Here is a 16,816-nt window from a genome sequence, read left to right as displayed (position 1 = left end):
AAAGTTACAGATACCGCGTCGCCGTGAGGCCAGCATAACGGCCTTATACGTGAAACTCAGCGTCTTGTTCCACTTGGGAAAATTATTAAAAATGGTCCCGAAAATACATAACTGCAGTCACATCAAGGCTAAGTCAGTCTGTGCCTTCGGAAAGGGAGCTGGACAACAAAGGAGTGACTCATTAAGCAAAAATTACAGCGGATGTCTTCTGGATATGACCCGGAAGGAAGGCAGACCATCTAAGGAGGTCGAATAAACGAGCAAAGCAAAGATGCCGGCGAAAGAAGAAAAAAAGAAGGAGGTTTTTGAAGGGAGCGAGAAGATGGTCGGGAAATGAGGCTGCTGCTATCGCACATTCCACCGGTTTAAGAATTCATTCGGATCGTCGGGGTATAACTCCCTCCACGTTCCCCCGCAACCTCTTCTTCGCCTCGGAATCGCTCGAGTCCTTTGAGAATCGTCCCTGAAGCGCCGCGAGGAAAACCGTTAGGGCGTTAAGAGCACTTGTTGCCACACAGTTATCGTTACTCTTCCTGGCTGAAGCTGCTTTCCCTTTCGTCTTGCTGAAAACCAACCCTAGCGAACGTTTCGTTAAACGGCTGCGTGGCTCGTGAACACTGGTAATTTATTGGACTCGCGTTAACCCCTTCGCGCGGAAGCTGGCCGGTACATGGTTGGCGAAATACAGGGTGTCCCGGTTAAATCTACCGGAAGTGGACGGGTGTGCGAATGACGTAAGGTCCTTCATTTTTAAATGCAAAAAACTGTCGGTTTAACGTGGGCGTTGCGTTATAGATGCGGGTTTCGTGGACCAAGGACCCGGACGGAGAGTCAGCGACTCGCGGGATTTTAGCTACGAGAGCTACGGTGTGGAAGTTTTCCGATTTTGGAACTTTTAGCACTTTGAATTGTGAGGCATTTGGAGTTTGGGCTTTTGGTATTTTAGGATGTTGGAACTTTGGGATTTTGGGACACTGAGACACTGAGACATTGAAATATTGAGTTAGAAAGACTTTGAGACAACAAGACTTTGATGCATTGAGACATTGAGGTATTCAGGCAGTGAAACATTGAGAAGTGTTTTAAGCCTTGAGGAACTAACACAGTCACCTTCTGACATTTAGATTTCGTGACAATAATACTTTGAGGCAATGGGATTGAAAACAGAGAGACTTTGAGGCAAGCGAGACTTTGAAACAGTGGAGCTGTGAGACTATAAAAGTCTGAAGCTTTGAGGCACTAATGCTTAGAAACCTTTTGCTTTTGTGATTTTGTGGCTTTGAGGCAATTCAGACTTTGAAGCAGTGAAGCTGTGGGGCATTGAAAGTTTGAAGCTTTAAGGTATTAATGCTTTGAGACCTCATACTTTTGTGACTTTGAAGCAATTGAGACTTTAAAACAGTGAAGCTGTGAGACTATGGAAGCTTGAAACTTTGAGGCATTAATGCTTAATAACCTCGTGCTTTTTGTAATTTTGTGACTTTGATATTTCGTAACAAAGAAACTTTGGGCAATGAGATTTTGAGGCATCCGAAATTTTATGACAACGATAGTTTGAGACACAGAAACCTTGATTCTGACTCTGAGAATTCAGTACTTCTAAAGTTTGGATATTTTTAATTACCACATTTAACTACCAATTACTAAAATCGTTTCGGAACGTCTCTTAGCATAGATTCTCCGCAGCATAATGCTCGACAAATTTGTTTATTTTTTCACGGAACGAACAATTTAAATCTCCTCCAACGATTCTCAATTTCAAACACGATTACGAACAGGTACATCGAACTTAACATAAACATCGTGCGACAACTACAGGTGCAACAGTAGCTTTCCTATCACGGAAGAATTTCCAGCGTGCAGTCAATAATGAGAATCGATTTTATCGCAAGCAGAAGGATCGTATTCCCGTTTGTAATTCAATGTAGTCACGGACGTCGAAGAAAATTCCCCATAGGAAGTCTCTACGAACGGCACCATCGGCATACAAGATGTACCCGTAAATTCGGTTACGTCATTACCAGGAGGCGCGTCCCGTAAATCGAATAGAAACTGTTTCACGTGGGATAGGCCGGTACCGGTGTCGTTTTAAGGACGCGTAATATGACCCACGACCTTCCGTTTCAAGTCCTCGACGAGGGTGAGGCTGGAAGAGCGGTCGATCTGTCACTAACAGAAGCTTCACGAAGGGCGCAACCTGATTTACACCCTCTTTACTTTTCCCTTCTTTCTCCGTTCGCGAGAAAAGAAAAGGAAGGAAATGAACGTTCAATTCTTTGACTGAAGATGGAACGGCTTCGACCATTTGGAACAGAAGACGAGGCGGCTGGTGAACCCCTCTTCTGCCCACTTGAGCGCCGCTCTGTTCATAATTTTATTAACCCTCCGTTTTTAATTGCGATGGTAGGAATGCATCCAGGTAGCAGTAAATTGGTTGATTATGCAAAGTACTTTCACGAATTTTTATACATTTTTAACACTATTTTAATAAATAACTTTGTTCTGAATCTGATAACAATAATCAATAGGGGGAGATTAGATCTGGTTAGATAGGTTAAGTTAAGCTGACTCTTTTTGCAAGTAGCTTTATTTTGAGTTCGTGAACACTTAAGAACTTGAGGACTTGAAGACTTGAGGATTTGAGGCCTTGAGGCCTTGAAGCCTTGAAGCCTTGAAGGCTTGAGGCCTTAAGGACTTAAGCACTTATGGCCTTGAAAACTTGTCGCTTTGAAGACTTGCAGACTTGAGGCCTTGAAGATTTGAGTAGAATTTCAGGAAATAGGAAAGTAGAATACTATAAACCTAGAAATTTATAAAACCTGATGACTCAAACACCTAACAACTAGAAAGCTTCAAAATTTAAGAACCTCTGAATTTAGAAACTAGAAAACTTGGTACCTTGAAAACTAAAAAACTTGAAAGCTCGAAAATTTCAGAAAATGAAAACCGTAAACCCCCGAGAACTACCAATCCAGAATCTTCGATGTCTAAAAATATAAAAAATAGCAAAACCGAAACTTTTAAATATTTTTGATGTCAAACTTTCAGAAGTGGAATTCTACAAGATTTGCAAATACTTGAAAACTTTAAAATATGTTGTTGTGCATATTTCCCGACCAATTTCCGCAGGATGTCGAGGAATACCTTGAAGATAACTTGGAGTATCATTTAATTAGTTACAGGTAGGTGGTGTAGATCGCGGTTCTCCGCAGAAAGTGCAATAACTTACTGCATGTTACACGTTCCAAAGCAAAAGCATGGTAATACTTTACGAAACATTGTTAAGCCGGATGAAAGTAACGTCCCGGCAACTCGTTTTATTATCTAACGTATTAAACGGCCCCGTAGGATCTCTCCGGCCAACGTATACGAGCAAAAACCCGATATACTCGTAAGAGGTTTACGATCCTTTCTCACTCTTATGAAACAGAATTAAAACGTTGATTTATCGAGAGATTTTATAGTTGTTCAGAGATTGAAACTGCTGCACGTTGATAACTCGATATATAAAAATATTAAATTACGTTTTATTGATTAAGACTTATCTTTGCTAATATGCATTGTCACTTTATGATTTACATCGGATCTTTGAATATTTTATGACATAACGGTATCTTTAATTGACACTGATACGTCAAATCCGAGCTTGAAGTATAAGGAAACATTTTATGTAAAGTGTTCATCGATGTTTTGAGACTAAAATAGTTGATTACCGCCCTAAGAGAGAAGTAAGTCAATTAAACAGTAAAAAGTAACATTTAAATTTTCTAACTTCTGAATAAATTTTATGACATAAAAATATCTTTAAATAGCACTTACGGCATATCAATTTGAAGCTTGAAGTCTATAGAAAAAGACTATGTAAATGCTTCATCAATATTTTAAATAGAAAATGGCTAGCTGTCGGCCTCAAAGCAAGATGTGCATTGTTATGAACAGTGAAGTTTATTATATTACTGTCAAATTTCTGACAAGATCTCACGACACAAAAGTATTTTAAAATGGCACTAATTACATGTCAATTTGGAGCTTAAGATATAATAAAAATGTCTATGCCCCTGTTAATATGGTGGACATCCTTGCACACCAAATTATTCATTTTGCTACAAATGAAGTTTAATGCGATTTTACTACAAAATAACATCTGAGCTACATTTAAAACCGTGTCAAAATTGTGTAAACTCTTGTTCAAAACATACAATGTAGAATGGCGAATTGTGTATGGAAGCAAATAACAAATGAGAGCATTATTTCACCTTCAGCAATGCTATTTTATTATAATAATAGAAGTTTGTGTTTGCCTCAGTGGACTCGAGCTTAAAATAGCGATAATACTAATAAGCATTTGGTATTCAGTAAAACTTCATTTGAATAAATGGGGTTTTACTGTATCGGAGTTAGTTAGCGCACTTTCCATTCTCATTTTGATGCATTTACGTTTAATGAGTTTCCTGTGTACTTGTATCTGAGGATCACCGTTATTGAACCAATAAATGTTGGCCAGACTTTTATCATTTATCATCATCTTGTTGTATAACCTGGATGCTTGAAGTTCACCATCGCAGACAACATGTGTTATTAATATTTAAATCATAGCCATTCCGATGATTAATACGTTGTCTTCCTTCTCGAGCTAACAGTGATCGATGATACGTTTATGTAGACGATTTCTAGCAGACTTTATTTCAATTACTAAATTATGCAGCACAATTCTCAAGTACTCAAATATTATTATTCCTAAATATAAAGTTAATCGAATATCGAACGTTAAATTGTGTAGATTGAAGAAAATTGATAAGTGAAGTGTGGTGAAGTTAAATGTAAGCAAAGTTTATTCCGGCCACACGGAGGTACGTTACACCATGAAAGCGTTACATAGTTGCATGAAGGAAGAAAGCAGAATATAAGTAACCGGCAGAAGCTTGTAACGAAGAACAGGAAGGAAAGATATGCACGACCGAGGAAGACACATCCGGCCATGCAAGCTGCAACTTTTCCCATCAGCGAACAGCAAGCTCCAAGCTTGTTATGCGAAGCTTGAAGCATGTAACGCCAGATGCCGCATATTGGCTCACACCTGACCCGTACTGAACCTCTTTTCTCGATCCAAACCATCCCTTTAGCTTCTTTCCAAAGTAAACAGACTGCTCTTTACGATACAACGTCCCTTTTGCCGGTGGCATTCCTTCGAGATTTCTTCTTTCGCCTTTGCGCGATTTGATGACAGCAAAGTATCACAAAGTGCCACTTCTGCTGTATCGAATTCAAGCTTAAAACTCAAAGAAAACAATGATATTGATCCACCTTTCAAGAGAACTGATCACTAATCACAGCGTCAGACAGTTTACGAATTTTGACAAATAAAAAGTTTAATAATATCATGACATAAAAGTGTTTCCAAATAGCACTTATAGTATATGATTTTGAAGCTTGAAGTCCAAGGAAAACGACTGTGTAAATGCTTCATGAATATTCATAGTCTGAAATGGGCTACCATCGGCCTCAAGGCAACGTACCACTTGCTATAAACAGTAAAACGTACTATAGACTGACTAACTTCTAACAGAATATCGTGACATAAAATTGTTATAAAATGACACTAATTCTGTACTGATTATGTAAACGCTTCATGAATATTCATAGTCCAAAGTGGGTTACCGTCGGCCTCAAGGCAAGCGGTTGCTATAAACAGTACAATGTACTATAGACTTAACAGAATTTCGTGACATAAAATTGTCATAAAATAATCAAAGTGAAGATTAAGGTCTAAGGAAAATTATTACATTCACCCCTAATATCCAACAAAATGGCTGATCTTGCAAGATCAATGGCTGATTCAGAAAACAATACCGAAGTTTTGAACTCATGACACAAAGACATAAAACGAGATTGAAACTCGCAGGTTTGTTGGAAGTGAGTACGTGAAAATTTCAGTGATACAAAATGGCGAGCCACAATGTTATTTCGTGAATACTTTGAAAGAAAAAAAGAATGATGGAAACTTTTTTGCATTTTACAGAAATACGTGTGCAACGGCGTTCAGATACAGGAGGGGTTTTCAGCTCTTGTCGGCAAAAAAAAGAGATAGGAAACAGGAGTAGAATGGGTCTCTTAAAGCGTGTTACGTATGCGTAGGTTCAAGTATCCTTTTCAACAGAATCACGCGTATACCTGACGCTTTATACGAAACGTCAGAAACCACCGGCAGACGTTCAAGCAAAAATTCTTTTACCACTTTCAGCATAAAATTCTATTACCAGCTCGATATGATGGCCACTCGACGTTCGTTCCACCGACACGTGAGCCATTGAGAACACCTCACCGAACTCTCACGTTTAATTTATTATAACCGAGATCTTTAACTCCTATGTGAGTTAACTTGCAATTAACGTTTGCATGAAACAGGCACTTTGCAAAGATATATCAATTTAAGTACTGAATTAAAGAAGCAAAATGAAAGACATAAATATTAACTAAGGATCATTCCACGCAATAATAACTTGTAATTCATGTGAAATTAGGGGAAGTTTAAGTCATCATTTTGCCGGTTTTGAATTTGTTAAAAAATAACAAGTCTTCAAAGTTTGCTATTTTTTCCCATTTTTGCGAAAATAGGATTCACTTATGAATTTTTTTCTCGGAAACTATTCAACCGGTTTAACTGAATTCTTTTTTATTTTATTCATAAAGAATCGGTTTATTTTAAAATATTTTTTTCAATTCCGTCCATTTGTTATGAAATGTCGAAAAATGTAATGAGTGTCCTCATTGAAAAAAAAAGCAAAAAAACATTTGTTTAAATTTTTCGAAATTTTATAGTAAATGGATGTAATTAAAAAAAATATTTAAAAATAGCCCAATCCATCATAAACAAAACAAAAGAAAATTTAGCTAAATCGGTGGAGTAGTTTCTGACAAAAAAATTCGTAAGCGAAGCCTATTTTCGCAAAAATGGGTAAAGACTGCAAACTTTAAAGACTTGTTATTTTTTAACAAATTCGAAAACGGCGAAATGATGACTTAACCCCCCCCTAATTTCACATAAACTACAACACATTTTGATTAGAGCAAAATCGCAGATGGTGATCGATTTGGAATGACCCTAAAATAATTGAAAGTAAAACCCAAGTACTATCGTATTAAAGCGAAATAAACGTGAACGCTTATAACGCACAACAAATTTTCCAGTAATCAAACAATCAAAAACTGTCGATTTTCTTCAGCTAACGGACGTTCCAAATTGATGAAATCAAGTCGAATAAAAATTTCATCGCGAGCAACGATCGATCTCGTATTGAAATTTCATTGAATGCGCTCCTGATTGTGAACGGGAAAGAATTGCCAGCTTGTCGGTTATTTGCGAGTGTGTAATCTACTACATGCTCGTTGATTCGAGTACGTGATTCGCAACTGACCGGCACGAAAGAGGCGTAAATCCGATATCTGGGGGGGAAAAAAACACAACGCATAATGTTCGCGCAATGAATCCAATTTTTGCGCCCGCTGAGCGAGATATATACTTGGCTAACATTTTCATAGGTATCTTTATCTTCGAGACCGCCATGCACTCTTCTGCAACATCTTATTTATGCCGCTTTTCTCTCGCGGCCTCGACGAGTGTATTATAAATCTTTGGAGCTTTAGTTACGTTCATATAGTGCGCGCGATATCTTACAGCACGGCTCAACTGTTCTTGCTACCATGTTTATCTTGGATGATTTATTCTTTGGATAAATTTTTCGTTTTGGTGTTCATGGAAAATTATTCGCTGTCGATGATGCATGCTTTGCATTATTTTGTAAGACTGATGGTAATAGTGTTGATCGTAATTTGTGGAAGTGTATAATGGTATTAATGTAATATGTAATGGTAGTATTAATGTTAGCAGTACTAGTTGTTAGTCGTATTATTGTAGTAATATTAGAATATCATTATAGTAATGCTACCAATAATAGTACTACTATTGATACTATATGATGCTATACGAATTACTATATGATAATATATGATGCTATATGATACTATATAATACTATATGATACTATATCATACCGTATGATGCCATATGATACCATGTGATGTTATATGATACTATTTGATGATACATGATACTACATGATACTATGTGACACTATACAATACTACAATACTACTATACTACTATATAATATTACTATAATAATACCACTAACAACTAGTGCCGCTAACATTGTTGTATGCCAACCTAAACTAATATAGATATCCTACCCAACTATCCAATATCTCCGATGACCTCATCTTTAACTGCGATTCACACAGTCAACAATCAGCCCTACATCATCCTCAACCTTGTCCTATGCGTCATTTTTGAACCCCGTCCTTACAAATTCCAACTCCCTCCACCACTCTTCAAAATATATATATATTCCTTCATATTTCTAAAACTAGAGTATTTGTCAGTCAGTCAGTCAAAGCGAACTCTTGTACGTTTGCACGACAAGATATCAGTCAGTCTTACTGTACGCATTAATAAAGACTAGCCTAAATTCCGCTTGGAATCGAAGATTATTTAATATAATAATCCTGATCCCTACGGAATACAACAACATTAATACCAGAATTACATGGTACACTAATTATTACTATCACAAGCACGACAGATTTCCACTAAGAAAGACAAGAGAAATAAAATTCTACAGTAAAGCAAGACTCCCTCAAATAGTAGTACACAACTACAGTAGCACAGTACTAATGGTTCGAACAGGTGCCTCATGAATTCAAATGTGTACTTAAAATTTCAAGTGCCTACCATAAACATATACGTAGAACAAGAATGGGGTACAGAGATTTTAAAGTCGATCCAAATGTGTCTGAAACTATCGGAAACGATACCAGACACGATTATTGTTGACTTCACGATAATGCGATATCAAAACGTGGTTTTTTATCGACGATAACCGACGTCAATAACGACAGATTCCTGTCGTTAGATGGCCATCAAAATTTATACGAAACTTCAAGTCAAAAGACACAAAATTACCTGTGACGTGGTACAAATGGGCATATGTAGTGCTGGTAAACTGGGTTCAGATAATTCGGGATTAACTTTAAATGGTTAATTTTATTTCCGCACAAAAATCTTACAAGAGTTTACTAACAAGTTAATGAACTAATACGGTTGAGTTGTGAACGAATTCTGATGAGACGGATTAGAAATCGTGAAAAAGAAACCTTTTAAGAAAATTCTTATTGGTGGAAATTATTTAGCAAGGGTGGAGGAAAAGAACAGGGATTGGGTAAAAATGTTGAAAGAAAGTGGATTTCGGGAAGTGGTAATTTATGGGTACTTGAGTGGACTGGGACTGATGACAGGAAGGAACCCAAGGTTAAGGACAAGGAAATAGGAACAGCATGGTAAGGAAAGTATTTTGCGAAGCATATGGTTGGGACCTCCAACAGTAGATTGGTTGGGAAATTTGGGAATTCGGAGATTTGGGAATTGGGGAATTTAGGAATTGGGAAATTTGGGAATTGGGGAATGTGGGAATCGGGAAATTTCGGAATCGGGAAATTTAGGAATCGGAAAATGTGGGAATCGGGAAATTTGGGAATCGGACAGTAGATTGGTTGTTCCAGTAGTATCATTACGTTCAATAATAAAGATATAGTAGTATAGTAGTGTAGTGGTGTAGTAGCGTAGCAGTGTAGGAGTGTAGGAGTATAGTAGTATAGCAGTATAGCATTATAGCAGTATAGCAGTATAGTAGTATGGTACTGTAGTAGTATAGTAGTATAATAGTTTGGTAACATAGCAGTACAGTACTTTGGTAGCATAGTAGTATAGTGCTATAGTGCTACAGGTGTATAGTAGTATAGTAGTATAGTAGTACACTAACATGGTAGTAAAGTGAAATAGTACAATAATGCCACAATAATATAGTTATACACCTACAGTAATATAGTGAAACAGTGGAGTGGTGTTATAGTAACACAGTTATAGTAATATAATGGACCATAATAATAAATAGCGTTTACAGTTACAATATACTAAAATAGTGAAGCACTGCAGTATTATATCTTCAGAACAGATTGAGTAAAATTGAAGAATAGTATAATGATATAGCTATTACAATATTATGTTATCGCAGTGAATAATGCAAAAAGAGCATACTAATATATTAATAATTCAATACTACCATTTCAGCAATTCCGTACGTCAACAACGAAATATTATGAAACGCAAGTCCAAGTTGTTATCGAACGAAAGTCCACAAGAGGTGGCCAGAGAGAAACAGTTCAACGATCAAATTCCCGTGGCATAATCGGAGTTCCTAATTAAGATGAGAATAAGGGGCAGCGAAACGCTGAAATAAAAGTAATTTCCTATGAGACGACGCGTTTCGATGTCACGAGACACCGTACAGTGTCAATAAGAAAGTAATATTCCTTTCCGCGAAGTTCGAAAGGCAAGAAACTTTGAAATGTTGATTAACGAAAGAACTCTTCAGTTTCCGTCGTGTTCCTCTTCTTCACGGCCTCGCCTTCGTCTCTCTGCACTTTCTATCTCGTCCTTTTGTATACCGGCACACAAGAAAGTAATTACGTTTGGCGTCTTGCATTCGTTATAACTTCGCGTCTTACTTTCGTCGAGCCGGTATCTTTTTCATCGTCTCGAGATTGCGATCGAAATTCCCTGTTTCACGTCCGCACTTTTATGCTAAACAGCCTTTTTTCATTAACGATAAGATTAATTACAGCACGCGATTAAATTCAGATTATTCCTTCCGTTTCAACCGCCTAGTTCATGCTAATAGTCAGTGTTAATCGTCGATATTTATAGTTTATAGTCGTTAGTCATAACTGATACTAACAATAACAATTCATGATGTTTATCACTTATTATATGACATAAAAAAAGTTATATCAATGTAGAATTTTAAATACTCAATTTCTAATAATGTTAAAACCCTATACTGCTATACTACTATACTACTATACCACTATACCACTATACCACCATAGTAATATACCACTATACCACTATACCACTATGCTACTAAACCACTCTACCACTATACCATTATACCACTATACCACCATAGTACTATACCACTATACCACTATACCACTAAACCACTATACCACTATACTACTATACCACTATACCACTATGCCACTATACCACCATAGTACTATACCACTATACCACTATACCACTATACCACCATAGTACTATACCACTATACCACTATACCACTATACCACCATAGTACTATACCACTATACCACTATACCACTATACCACTATACCACTATACCACCATAGTACTATACCACCATACCACTATACCACTATGCTACTAAACCACTCTACCACTATACCACTATACCACTATACCACCATAGTACTATACCACTATACCACTATACCACTAAACCACTATACTACCATACTACTATGCCACTATACCACTATACCACTATACCACTATACTACTATACTACTATACTACTATACTACTATACTACTATACTACTATACTACTATACTACTATACTACTATACTACTATACTACTACACTACTATACTACTATACTACTATACTACTATACTACTATACTACTATACTACTATACTACTATACTACTATACTACTATACTACTATATTACTATACTACTATATTACTATACTGCTACACTTAACATAACATTTTTTCTAAATTTTATGTATGAAATGGTTTTTGGCGGTAAAAAATGGAAGACCCTGTATTACTAGCATTATATTATAACAATCAGGTTATAAGTACTACATGTATAGTTATTATATCGAACTAAAACTATTATGAAATGTAATTGTAAAATATATTGTAATAAATATACTACTAATTGAATAACTATGCAGTGCTGAAACGAACCACCCTATACCGGAGTATGCGGTGCAAAATCAATAGCGGTCTCATCAGTAGCTTAACTCGCCACATCAATTAATCACGAGCAAACTATCAATATCACGTAAACTGTTATTTTTCAATTCGTTAACCGGTTATCCTCCATAAAGAAAACAATTTCATTGGAGCGTTGTTCACAGAATTGAACGTGCACGAGTTTCATAAAGGAAAGCAGACTCCCCACAGGATACGAATGTTCTTAATAAAGTAACAAAGCAGCTAGTCCTTGTCTGTCACCACAATACACGGTGACAGCGTGACGGATGTTTCGGAACCGTTTCTTCCTTTGCAAACGTCGTCCCATGACCCCTCCAGGGATTACAGACTAAACGAATAATGGCTCGACCCTTTTACCCCTCTTACGCTGCTCTCTTTCCTTTCATCGCCGCCACCATTACAGTTTATTGCTTTACGCTAACTCGTTAATATATTCACGATGTCCCCGGAGGCCAATCAGTCTTTTTAACTAACTCTTTTTCACGGATGAAACTATTTCAAGAGATTTAACTAGGTGTGTGCGATGGACAATGTAATATGGCGATATAATGCGTAGGGCTATAACGCGTTATGACACGTGGCGATATAACACGTAGTATGTGTGATGATATGACACGTGGCAATATAATGCGTAGGGATACAATGTGTGATGACATGGTGATATAATAGGTCATAGTATGACACATGGCGATATAACAAGTGATAGTGCAATATATGACGGTATAACATGTGATAGTGTAATGTATGAATATATAATGTGTAGAGATATAATAACGTGTGGCAACGCAATGTATAGAGATAAAAAGCGTTACAATATCAGCTTGTGGCGATGTAACGAGTAGAAATAGAATGCGTATCAATATTAACTTGTAGCGATATAACGAGTAGAAATAGAACGCGTGTCAATATTAACTTGTGGCGATATAACGAGTAGAAATGCGACGCAAGACTATACCACCGCGTGGTGATATAACGAGTAGAAATAGAATGCGTGTCAATATTAACTTGTGGCGATATAACGAATAAAAATGTGCGCAAGGCTATACCACCGCATGGCGATATAACGAGTAGAAATAGAATGCGTGTTAATATTAACTTGTAGCGATATAACGAGTAGATAATAGAACGCGTGTCAATATTAACTTGTGGCGATATAACGAGTAGAAATGCAACGCAAGGCTATACCACCGCATGGCCATATAACGAGTAGAAATAGAATGCGTGTCAATATTAACTTGTGGCGATATAATGAGTAGTAACGAGTAGAAATAGAACGCGTGACAGTAATAACTTGTGGCGATATAACGTGTAGAAATAGAATGTGCAACGATACCATCGTGTGGCGATATAGTAACGCGTAGAGATGGATATGTGATGATACTTACATGTTGCTGTGACGATTTCACTGTACGGCGATATAACGCGTATAATACTGACACACGTGAGTAAAATACGCGACATATGATAATATCAAAGAGTGACGATATAATGCATGGTATTTAGTAGTGGTGATATAACTCGTGGCAACATAAATCGTGTCCATAACAAGTCGTGGCAATATAACGCATAGCAGCACTGAATGATGACGATTTAACACGTAACAATAGTAAGCAATGACGATATAATGTGTGATGATATAATGCATGTTAATACCAATAATCACCAGTGGCGATATAATAAGTGGTAATGCTAACTACTCGCATTATAATGCGTAACAATACTAAATAATGGTGAGACGATCTCCAAAAATAAAACGCATTTTATATCAACTCGTGGTGATATAATAGGTGGCTATATAATGCATAGCGATCTAACCACGTCTCAGGTGGAGTAAAAGAACGATAGCGGTGAAATATCCTCTTGCCATTTAGCCGTTGGTACCGTATAATATAGATCGCCGACGTCTGCAAGAGGAACGCACCACTTAGTCCTGTTATTAATAGGTTCAATACCTCTGCCATTAGCGCGGAACGATGTGAAGTTGAACACCTGTGTTATTTCGCGTGCAGTGAAAACGCGAAGTCACGATGCCTATTCGATCAAAATTTTGCTCACCTTCGTTGAAGGAAGTTTCCAAATGTAGAACTAGTATCAACTATTCATTAGCACCAAGGTAGAATTTAGTAGCAACTATTGAAATCACCTATTAGTATCAACTTAGGTCAATTAGAACTAATTTATGATGTAAGTGATAATATTGGTATCGACTACTGACATCAAGTAGTAATATCAGTTGATAGTATCAACGTTAGCATCAATCATACGTGTCAATTATTATTATCGATTATTGGTATCAACTGTATGCAATAACTATAATTATTGACAGTTCATATTAATTACTAGTATCAGTTATTGACATATGATGACTGGTTATGATGTTATTAATATAATGACTGGTTATATCAACTATTCAGACTGACTTCTGAAATTTGATACTTGCATCATGTGTTAGAGTTTATTATTAGTATCAGCTTTTAGTATCTACTATTAGTATCAAATATTGATATTAATTGTTTATATCAAATATTAATATTAGCTGCAGTCATTAGTTGCTGACAGTAAAAATTTGTATTAGCGTCAGTTATTAATATCAATTGGTGATATCAGTTATTAGTATTCATTACTGGTAACCAATATTAATATCAGTAATTAGTATCAATTACTGATATCAACTATTAGTATTCAGGTAATAGGTTCCTGGTATTAGTATCAATTATTAGTTCCAAGTATTAGTATCAATTACTGGCATCAATAAATAGTATCAATTATTAACATCAATCACGACTACTAATTGGTGATACCAACTATTACTATCAATTATTGATTCCAAGTATTAGTATCAATTACTGGCATCAATCAATAGTATTGGTTATTAATATCAATCACTATTACTAATTGATGATATCAATTATTGGCATCAATAAATAGTATTAGTTATTGATATCAATCACTAGTACCAATTGTCGATATCAATTATTAATATCAATTATTGGTTGCAAGTATTAGTATCAGTTATTGATATTAATCACTAGTACTAATTGTCGATATCAATTATTAATATCAATTATTGGTCGCAAGTATTAGTATCAATTACTGGCATCAATAAATAGTATCAGTCATTGATATCAATCACTAGTACCAATTGTCGATATTAATTATTAATATCAATTATTGGTTGCAAGTATTAGTATCAGTTATTGATATTAATCACTAGTACTAATTGTCGATATCAACTATTACTATCAATTATTGATTCCAAGTATTAGTATCAATTACTGGCATCAATAAATAGTATCAGTTATTGGTATCAATCACTAGTACCAATTGTTGATATCAATTATCAATATCAATTATTAGTATCAATCATTAACATCAATTATCAATATCAATTATTAGTATCAATCGTTAAAATCAATTATCAATATCAATTATTAGTATCAATCGTTAAAATCAATTATCAATATCAATTATTAGTATCAATCATTAACATCAATTATTAATATCACTTATTAGTATCGATCATCAGTACCAATTAATGTAATCAATTAATATTAACAATGATTAGTATCAATTTTCATCATAAACTGTAACAATACTATGCGAGGAGATATAAAATCTTACGCTGCACTTATCTTCCCAAACTTTCCCTATACTTCCTCACAACCATAATTCGAGTTCACAATCGAGCGAAACATTCCGTAGCCGAGCGTAAGAAACTCCTTGGCGGAGACACAAACTCGGATTCCATCCCCCAGAACTCAAAAGAACACAAGCCAGTTCGTAACTCACGCAGCAAGAAAGGTTTCCCGTGAAGAAATGAGCATCCTGTAACAATGTTTGTGCCCGTGAAATGAATCGCCAGGAAGGCCGAGTAAAATTATACGGTGCACCTTGGGAACGCTTTGTACACGTATCCGATAAGAAGTTACGTATTCCGTCTTACGCTAGCATCGCGATAAATATACACGAAGTAAGAGAACGAGTCCGAACAGATCCTCGTTATACTTTTCGAAGTACAACACGATCGTAAATCCGATCAAATGGTCATTTACGACCGCGCTATATCCGAGATCAATTCGAACAATTTAAACCAGGTGGATCTTAATATATCGGTGAAACCGCGTTGTCAGATAATCCCGGCAGCCTTGAATCCCCGTGAAAGGGCCAGAAACACGAGGTATGGTTATTGCAAACCGCATACCGCGTGCTGCGAGTGCCATATCGACTAAAAAAGCCGGAATGCCGTGAGAGGAGGGGCGCTAAATTAGCAACAAAAGAGGCGAGGCGTTCGAAAGAGGGTCGACAAAGCGAGTGTACGCTGCGCATTCTGGCCGTTACACTTTATGCAAATAGTTCGACAGCCGGTCGTCCATTAAATGCCATTTTCACCCTATCTCGGCTCACAAAGGCTGGACATATTTCGCGTACACCGACAACTCCCTGAATTCGCGTATGTCCGGTTGAACGCGCCGCGAAAATTCTGATACGATCGTAACACAACCATCCCTCTAGCGTGAATCTATTTCACGCTTGTGATAACGTTTGTTTGGTACACCTGCATAAACACGAACATCGTCTGACATTGTGCAACGATTTGTCCACCTGTTGGACAAGAATCGACACGGTTCGTCTTAATTAAAATCAGTGTATGCAATAACTGCGAGTCATAGGGTTACCCTTAAAGAGGAAAAAAATGAGTAACAGGAACTCGAATGGTAGGGACACGTAACACCTTGAAACCCGATCGGGTAATATTACGCATTCCGGCGAGGCGGTGATCTTTGAAGGGTCGTAAAATTGCTTGAGTGCAAAAGTGTGCGAAATTTGACCTCTGTATGAGATAGAGGGGAGAATAAGGAACCCGAGACGACCCAAGGAGCCTTTCTGTG

The 16,816-nt window shown here is 36.7% G+C and overlaps 1 protein-coding gene across 2 annotated transcripts in view; it reads right to left on the bottom strand.

Moving 5' to 3' along the window:
• The window catches only part of LOC100876427 (opioid-binding protein/cell adhesion molecule), a 353,767-nt gene that overhangs the window by 49,940 nt on the left and 287,011 nt on the right, over window positions 1-16,816 (bottom strand). The window lies entirely within an intron of this gene.

Source organism: Megachile rotundata, chromosome 6 (genome assembly GCF_050947335.1).
Source record: "Megachile rotundata isolate GNS110a chromosome 6, iyMegRotu1, whole genome shotgun sequence".
Classification (NCBI taxonomy): domain Eukaryota; kingdom Metazoa; phylum Arthropoda; class Insecta; order Hymenoptera; family Megachilidae; genus Megachile; species Megachile rotundata.
Note: the sequence above shows the minus strand (reverse complement) of the source record. Positions and strands in the feature narration are given on the sequence as shown.